We start from the raw sequence: 8782 nt of genomic DNA, 5'->3' as shown, positions 1-8782 counted from the left end.
CTTGCACGCTGGGCAGAAAGCCAGAAGAAAATGTTTCAAAGCAGAAGAAAGAGTACAAATCAGAGAAGAAAATAAAGATTCTGCAAGAGATATGCGCAGTGAGCTGGTTCAGTTCACTAATGTTTTCCTGGGCCCATGATCTGAGAGCAGGAAGTCAGGGATGCTGGTAAGGCTCAAAGGGTGCTCTCCAAATCTCTTCCCCACCTGTCGTTGCTGGTGCTTCACTTCACCTTGAGAAAGTCATTCTCCAGCAAGTGATGCCAATTCTATGGAGGAGTTTGGGCATTGTCTATTTAGTACTTACACGTTATATTACAGCTTTACGGTTTGTTTTTTTTTTAACAGAGGACTTTTCACACCCGTTTCCCCCATCTTTATTGAAGTATAATTGACAAATAAAATTTATATATGATTAAGGGGCACAGCTTGATGTTTTGATGTGTTTTAAAAAAAATGAATCTCCTGTTAGTCTTAAGAGGTAAAAAGAAGAGATGTTATCATCTCTGTTTAAGGAAATTGAGGCTCAGAAACAAGAAGTGACTTGCCCAAAGGCATGCCAAGTTCATGGTGGAACCAAATCTAGAGTTTCTCTGATTCTAGATCCTTTGCTTATTCCTTCTAGTTTTCGGTTGTTTATGTTTGTCAGCTCTGAGTTTTTAAGAGCAAGGACCGGGGCGCCTGGGTTTCTCAGTTGGTTAAACATCTGATTTCGGCTCAGGTCATGATCTCATAGTTCGTGGATTCGAGTCCCCCGCCGGGCTCTGTGCTGTCAGCATGTGGGGCCCGCTTCGGATCCTCTATCCCCCTGTCTCTCTGCTACTGCCCAGCTTGTGATCCTTCTCTCTCTCTCTCTCTCAAAAATAAACATTAAAATTTTTTTTTAACAGTCAGGACTACCTCTGATTCATCTTTATGTCTCTGAATGGTGCCCCCTTTCATCTTTAGGGCTGTGACTGGCAGAAGGCCCTGCCCCTTGGGAGTTGGATTCCATGATCTCTTTCTTATCCTCCATGATTTAGTAACTCTGTGATTTTGAGGCATGGCTCTAACAACAGTGTGAGCCCTGAGCCATCCCACTGGTGGGGCACTTCAACAAGGGCAGCCACTTGGCTGCCAGCCTGTGAAGATCCGTCCTTAGTAATGCAAGGTTGATGGAAGACAGTTGGACAGTTTCTCAAAGAGTGCACTGGCATCCCTGGTGTTATCTAGGAGTTGACTTTCAGGGATGAGGATAAAAATGTTTAATTTTAGCAGTTACACATACAAATATATACATATATTATTTATACATATATACAGGTGCATACATACTGTTGCTTAGAAGGAAGTCCATTTTTTGAGTTTATCTAAAGAAAATTGTTAAGTAAATAATAGTATGGTGGCATGCAATAGCCAAAAAGCATGAAGCAGGTGTACCAATGACTGAAGGTCAAGGAATTGTCATGAGGTGGGAAGATGGAACTAGAGTCATAAAATTCATTTCAGGTCTGGCTCTGTGACCCTCAAGCCATGTAGCCCTGATTAACTTGCCGACCTTAAATGAGTTTTCTCATCTGCAAAGTCGGAGAAGTATTGCTTTCCATAACTCAGATGAGAATAGATGAGAGCACACTGAAGCCTGGGAAACGTCTGTGCAAATGTCCACTGGTGCTAATATCCCAGTTCCCTGTTTTACTGAGGTTTCTCCAGGACCTTCTGTTGACTACTGTAGAAGATGCTTCCTAACTAGCACCCATTTCCCAGGATCCCAAGGACTGAGTTTAGTTCAGTTAGTTGTCCACACCTAGGGCTGCCATTCTGAAGACTGGGAGGAGGGAGGGGCTGGAGAAGCCTGGAATCAGGGCAGGAACAAGTCCTAACACATGTCACTGTTTGCTTTGTCATCCTGATCCAATGACCTCATACAAGGAAGGGAGGGAGCAGAAGGAGCTGTTCTCTTCCAGATACCTAAGGAGGCTTCTGACATCTACTGTTTTCCTTGGCATGGAAGGAGCAGGCGCCGTGCTGTGATTTTTAAGGTCTGAGCTAATCTTGGAAGTGAAGGAGAACAGCACCTCCCACAGCTGGCCAGACTCTGCTTCTTGGGGAGCTGCCTGGAGTAAAAGGGCAGAAGGGGAATGATCCCAGGGGCCAGGGAGTGTCATCATCCTCACACACTCATACATTCAATGAATACTTTCTGAGTATCTACTATGTACCAGGCCTTCGGGGGAAATGAGGCAGCCATGTGTATCAAAGGGCTGCATAGGACCTTAGAGTCACCTTTTTACCATCCGGACTCGTTTTGTCATCCTAGCCCCATCCCCTCTCCCAGCCTAGGCTTAATTAAGGTTTCAATAAATTATGTTGTCAGCCAAAAAAGCCCCTGCATTTATTAATTATTCACTTCTAAGTTTTTGGTAATTGATTATTTATGTAACTGCAAATGAATGCTTTTGATCAACACAAGATAAGAACTAGCATTACGACACCGAGTAGGTATCCAGTCAGACAAAAGCAAAGAAATCAGCATCTCGGCTATCTCGTTTGCCGCGGTTGGGCTTTTTAAAATTTGGGAAGTGGCTAGCAGACTATGTCAGGAGTCAGTTCGTTTTAGAGATGGCGGCATGACTGCTGCATTTGGAAGGATAAGCTAGAGTCCCCAAGCAGAGAGAAAGAGGACACTGCAGGCAGAGGGGGCAGGTCAGTGCCACTACTGTGCACCTCCTCCATCCTTGGGCTGATCAGATGCATCAGGCTGTGGCATGAACTCAGTGGGTGGAAGCTGGGTTTTGGAATGGAGCTAATGAGGGTGGAGGTGAGAACTGGAAATGTTATGGTCGAATGTTCTAGTCTTCCCACATCATGGTCCTGGAGAAACTGAGGCGGGAAATCCCACTGGAGTCCCTTTGGTTCCCAAGGCAGAAGGGAAAAAGACAGCAAAGGATAAGCCAGAACTCTGCCCCAGAGCTGGCCTGAAACCTGTCTCCCACCCTGGCTGCCCCGCCCCTTAGCTCCAAGAGCAGACCATTTTTCTGTGATTTTTTGGCTCATCTCATAAATGTTCCAGTGTCAGAACAGGCTGTGCCATGGCTGAAACAAACTTGTTGAACAAATAAACAAGGCAGGCTGAGGGGCTGGGGAAGGCACCAGAACTGGGCCCCCAACTGGGTCTACGGGTTCTGGCAAGTCTGTCCTGAGTCTGGACCTCTGCTCCTTCCTTCCAACTCAAGAGGTGGGAGCATGGGATTTTTGGGGTCCCTTCCAGCTCTGTGATCTAAGCAAATTGCCCACAGAGGGGTAAATACCAGAGCTGCAAGTTCAAAAGAAACCTTCGTTTCTGTTACAGGGTACTGCGAAGGGCTGGGAAAGGGTAGATCTCCTTATGGCAAATATTGAAACCAAGGGATACCCATCAAACACTAATGGAGGTCCAATCTGTGCCGCGTGCTCCACTGCCCCTCACCTCAAGGAGCTTTCAAGGAGTTCTAAATGCTCTCACAGAGGAGAGAATGTCACAGTTCCTTGCCTGCACTGAGTTCTTGCCCACTCAGGGCCTCTGCCCTTGCTGCTCCCACCACTGACTGTCAACCCCTCCCTCTTAGTTCATCAGTCTTAGCTGAAGTGCCATTTCCTCAATAAGGCTTTCCCTAACCCCGCACCCCCGTATGCGGTACGGTCCCCCAGTTCTCCTGCCACAACTCCATGACCCCCATAGAATGTATGGCAACTTGTAATTGTATGTCTGCCTGTTTTGGTTATTTATTTGCCACCTTTTTGGCGACAGTTAAAGCTGTGTAGGGGTAAGAATTCTGCTTGTATTTATCACTTCAGGACCCTTAGCAGCATATACTTGTAGAATATGAGAATAATACATTGGCATGCGCCAGATTTTCATAGACTGCCTCATTTAGTCCTCTCAATAACCCTAAGAGCAAGGCATTATTATTACGTACATTTTGGAGTGAAGAGACAGAGTCAAGGGATTTTAAGTATCTTGCAGTTGGTAGAGCTGGGTTTGAACCTCGTCTCCAAGTCACGGCTCTTTCTACTTCACCATGTAAGGCTCTGTACCTGGCACCCCCCGCCTCTGGCTGTTTTCTCTTTCTTACATTTTATTTTAAAATAATTTCAGCTGATCAAAACCTGCAAGACTAGTACAGAGGACTCCTGTGTACTGTTTTCTCAAGTTCACCGGATGTGAGCATTTGTTTTAATATTCCGTCTTTCTCCTGGCTTGCATTTTTCCATGTTCATACTGATTTTCTTTTCTTTCTTTCTTTCTTTTTTTTTTTTGAGTGATTTTAGAGTGGGTTGCACACTTTGTACATCTTTACCCTTAAATACTTCAGTGTGAATTTCTTTTTTGTTTTTTTTCTTTATTTGAGAGAGAGAGAGAGAGAGAGAGAGAGAGAGTGTGTGTGTGTGTGTGTGTGTGTGTGTGCATGCGCAGGTGTGCACGAGCAAGGGAGAGGGAGGGAGAGAGCCCAAACAGGCTCCATGCTGTTAGCGCAGAGCCCAACGTGGGGAACCATGAGATCACAAACCATGAGATCATGACCTGAGCCGAAATCCAGAGTTGGAGGTTTAACTGGCTAAGCCACCCAGGCGCCCCAACTGTGAATTTCCTAAGAACGAGGATATTCTTTTACACAAAATCAAAATCAGGAAATTTACATCAATACTTAAGGTACAATATGTATTAAAATTACCCAATTGTTCCAATAATATTCTTTATAATACTTCTTTAGTTTAAGATCCAACCCAGGATCACACATTCCTCTTTAACTATCATATCCCCTTGGTTTTAAATTCAGAACGGTTCCTCAGCCTTTCTTTCTCTTCCATGACATAGATACTTCTGCAGAGTATAGGCCATTTTGTAGAATGTCCGTCAGCTTTGTGTGGTGTGATGTCTCTCATGATTAGATTCAGGTTAGGTGTTTGTGGACAGGAGTTTCAGAGAAGTGATGCTTTATCCTTCTTAGTGCATCCTACTGGGAACCATGTGATGTCTGCTTGTTCCAGTATTGGTGACATTAACTTCAAAAATTTGGTTAAGGAGGTGTCTGCCAGGTTTCTCCACTGTAAAGTTACTGTTTTTTTTCCCTTTATCATTAACAAGTAATTTAAGGAGAGATACTTTAAGCCTGTGGATACACTGCTCTCACCAAACTTTTCCATCCATTGATGTTCTTGACTGAACGAGTGATTAGTATGGTGGCTGCAAGATGGAAGTGTTGGTTCTGATTGTAAGGCTGGTGTCACTATTTCAGGATGACAGGGCAGGATGGAAGGGAGGAGGGAGCTAGAGACAACATCTAATCTTGTAAACAGTTGGTTTCTCAAATGTCTGTTGTGGAAAGTAGAAGGTGACTGGTATTTACTTTCTAACCCTACTAAGAAAAAAACTAAAGAATCAGAGTGGATTTTAAATGATAAAACGTGTTACTTCCTAATAGAATAATGATTTCCATTTAACTAGCACTTAGTAAACTTCAAACACCACGTGAGCCACTTAGCGGACGCTATTTCCCTAGTCCTGTAACAACTCTAGGAGAGGCTGTTGTTCTCTTCAATTTATAGATGAAGAAACTAAGGCTCAGAAAGGTTAAGGTGTTTGCCTGAAGTCATACAGCTAAGAACTGGAACTCTGGATTCCAACTAAGATCTGTTGGGCTGCAAAGCTCTTACTGTTTTTGGTGGGAAGGAGCTCATGACATTCAGCCTCGACATACATTCCAGGCAGGGCCAATTTTCAACTATATCCCAGCTTACAGCTGCGGTCTGCTCCCAAAGTGGATGTTAAACTCAGGAGTCCGAGTTTTGCAAAGAAGCTGTGAGGCTTCAGTGTAGTTATCTTCCGGCCTCAGCCACTGGTCCTTGAGCACTAGCAGCTCCTTGGCTGGGAGTGGCCTGAGAGACCTCCCAGCCTGCTCAGCTGCCGCCCACATGAGCCCAGGTGGCAGAGTCGCCCCCAGACATTGACTCATCAGTTCCCCTCACCCAGCATTGCTGCGTCTCCTGTGCTTAGAAAGGCAGGAAACTGGAGGCCAGTACTTTAGAAAGTCTTACAACAATAAGCTTGATTAAAAGGGGATTTTCCAGTTAACCTTGGAGAATCTCTGTTAACCAATGCCTTATTGTATTCTAGTTCTGTCAAATGTGGTAATCTATGTTCAGTGTGTATTTATGGTAAATCTCATAACCAGACGATTTACTTCAATGGCATTTCCCCCACCATTCAGGATGAACTGAGGAACCACGGAATTACCAAGTTGAAAAGGCTTTGGGGATCATTTAATAGGATCCTTCGTGTACAGATGAGGAAACTGAGGCCCAGACAAAGGAGGTAACTTACCCAAGGTCACACAGCTTCTTACCGACTCAACTGTAACTAGATGCTCCCAGTTCAAAGTGCTTTCTGCCATGTCAAGAATAATTACGATGCAGAAAACCTTTATGTCCAGGGTTACCTACAGGCCGAATTTAGCCTGCGGTGGTGTTGTGTTTGGCTTGCACAGTGTTTTAAAAGTTGGGAAATTTCCCATAAAAATCCACATTTGTTTCTTTTGAAAAGCTGGAAAATCTAGTTATACCTGGCCCAATGGCAATGAAGGAGGACCGAGTAGCAGCCAACCCTCCAACTGGGGACACGGGACCTAGATGCCATCTCCCATCACCCCGTCATTGTATACTTGGCCTGTCTTCATGACCTGCTGGTCTCTCTGGGCATTGGAATTTAGGTTCTCTGCTTTATGGTGAAGGGCATTCCTTGGTTCATAAAAAAGAGGGCTGAAGTGACCCAGACCAAATAGGGGACACACTGAGGAGTCAGAAGCACTCGTGTTAAGTGCCAGGGTGCAACACCAGGGGTCCTGGCTGGTCCTGGGAGAGCTCAGATCAGGGGCTGAGAAAGAGCTCTAGGGGCTTCCAATTTAGGTGAAAAATGTGAGATGCTAAATAACAATAGGAGAGATACCTGGCAAGATCAGATGCCCTGGCAAAGTGACTGGAACAGGCAAGATGAACTAAAGCAGTTCAGATGGTTGAGAAAGCTATAATGGAGATGGGTCTTGACTCAGAAGTTAACCTACTTAAAAAAATTTTTTTTAATATTTATTTTTGAGAGAGAGACAGAGTGCAAGCAGGGGAGGGGCAGAGAGAGAGAGGGAGACACAGAAATCTGAAGCAGGCTCCAGGCTCTGAGCTGTCAGCCCAGAGCCCGATGTGGGGCTAGAACCCATGAACCGCAAGGTCATGATCTTGCAGACACTTAACCGACTCTGCCACCCGGGTGCCTCAAAGTTGACCTATTTTAAAGAATGGAGAACCTATGGGTAGAAAAAGTAGCCAGGAAGCTACTACAGCCATCAGAGCTGAGAGCTAGTGAACGGAGGTGGGAAAGGGAAGGAAGGGATGGATGCCAGAGAGATCCCAAAGGGATGGACCAGATTTGGCGCTGGTGTGGAGGTGGGAGGAGAAGGCAGAAGAGTCAAAGTTGATGGCACCTTTGTGCCTGGGTGACCAGGGGGATGTCATACCCCAAACAGAAAAGGGAAGCCAGGAGGGAAAGCTGACTTGGGCGAAGATGAAGAATTCATTTCTAGATGTGTTGATTTTGAGATGACAACGGCAGGTGAAGCTGGGATTGCAACTCAAGCTGGCAGCGCAGATGAGATAGCTGAAACCACCAGCATCACTGCCACCAAAGGGCAGAGGGCAAAGGGTGGGGGAACTGATGGCAATGTGATGAGCCCTGGGCATAGCCACCCTCAGAAAGGTGCAGAGGAGAAAGAGAGCCAAGGTAGAGAAAGAGCAATCAGAGAGGCAGAAAGAGAACCAAGTTGGGGTATTGCTGTCGAAGCTCAGGAGAAGAGAGCTTGAGAAGAGCCGTGTCTAATGTCAGGAAACAGGTCCAGAAGTCAAGAGAGCAGGGAACTGAGAAAAGGTCCTTGAACTGGACACTGAGGAGGGCATCACACTGAGAACGCATATTTAGGAAGTAGAGGTGACTCTGGCACTGTAGAGGCATCTCACAGGGCTGGGGGAAGGAACTAAGACAATCGATAGTGGGCACCTTAGGGACCAAGGAAGGGGGGGTAGGGAGGCGGGTCTGTAGGTGGTAGGGAAGGCTTCCGTAGACAGAGGAAGAGAACGAGGGGCCCTTTTAACAGGTGTGGGAAAAGGAGAGCCTCTGAATCCAGAGCCAGATTACAAAGGCTGATTTCCATGTTGGCTGCTCCATTTGCTTGGGGATGGGCTCTTGACTTCTCACTCATCATTCTGGAGCTATCTCACGTCACTTCCTTATTTAGGACTCATTTTTCCCATCAGCATTAAAAACGAAAACAAAAACTTTATTGGGTGCTGCCTACTCTGCAGGGCAGTCGACGAGGTCTGAGTGACTGAGAAGTAAACTGGACCCCGCCCCTCCCTTAACAGAGAAATACCTTTGAGAGCTGCCTCCCTGTGCACTGCCTCACTTAGTCCTGTGAGGGAAACTTTATTAATGGAGTTCCCACTGTGCAAATGAAATGGAGGCTCAGGGACGTCAAGGTACAAAGCTACCAGGTGTTGGATTCCAGTGCAAATCTGCTCAAGTCCAAGTGCCACGTCTCTCCTACCACCACTTAGACAGGACCCAGGAAATAAACTGGACTGGAGATGAGAGGCGAGTCCACTACCCCAAGTAAGCACTTTATAATCTGACCTCCCTTAGCCCATTTGGGGGTGAAATCTTTGCACATACAAAGCCGCCTTTAAAAACACACCTTGATTAAATATAAAGAAGCAGATCACC

The sequence above is a fragment of the Acinonyx jubatus genome, chromosome A3, assembly GCF_027475565.1.
Source record: "Acinonyx jubatus isolate Ajub_Pintada_27869175 chromosome A3, VMU_Ajub_asm_v1.0, whole genome shotgun sequence".
Taxonomy (NCBI): domain Eukaryota; kingdom Metazoa; phylum Chordata; class Mammalia; order Carnivora; family Felidae; genus Acinonyx; species Acinonyx jubatus.
The sequence above is the reverse complement of the archived record's forward strand: the minus strand, read 5'-3'. Positions refer to the sequence as shown.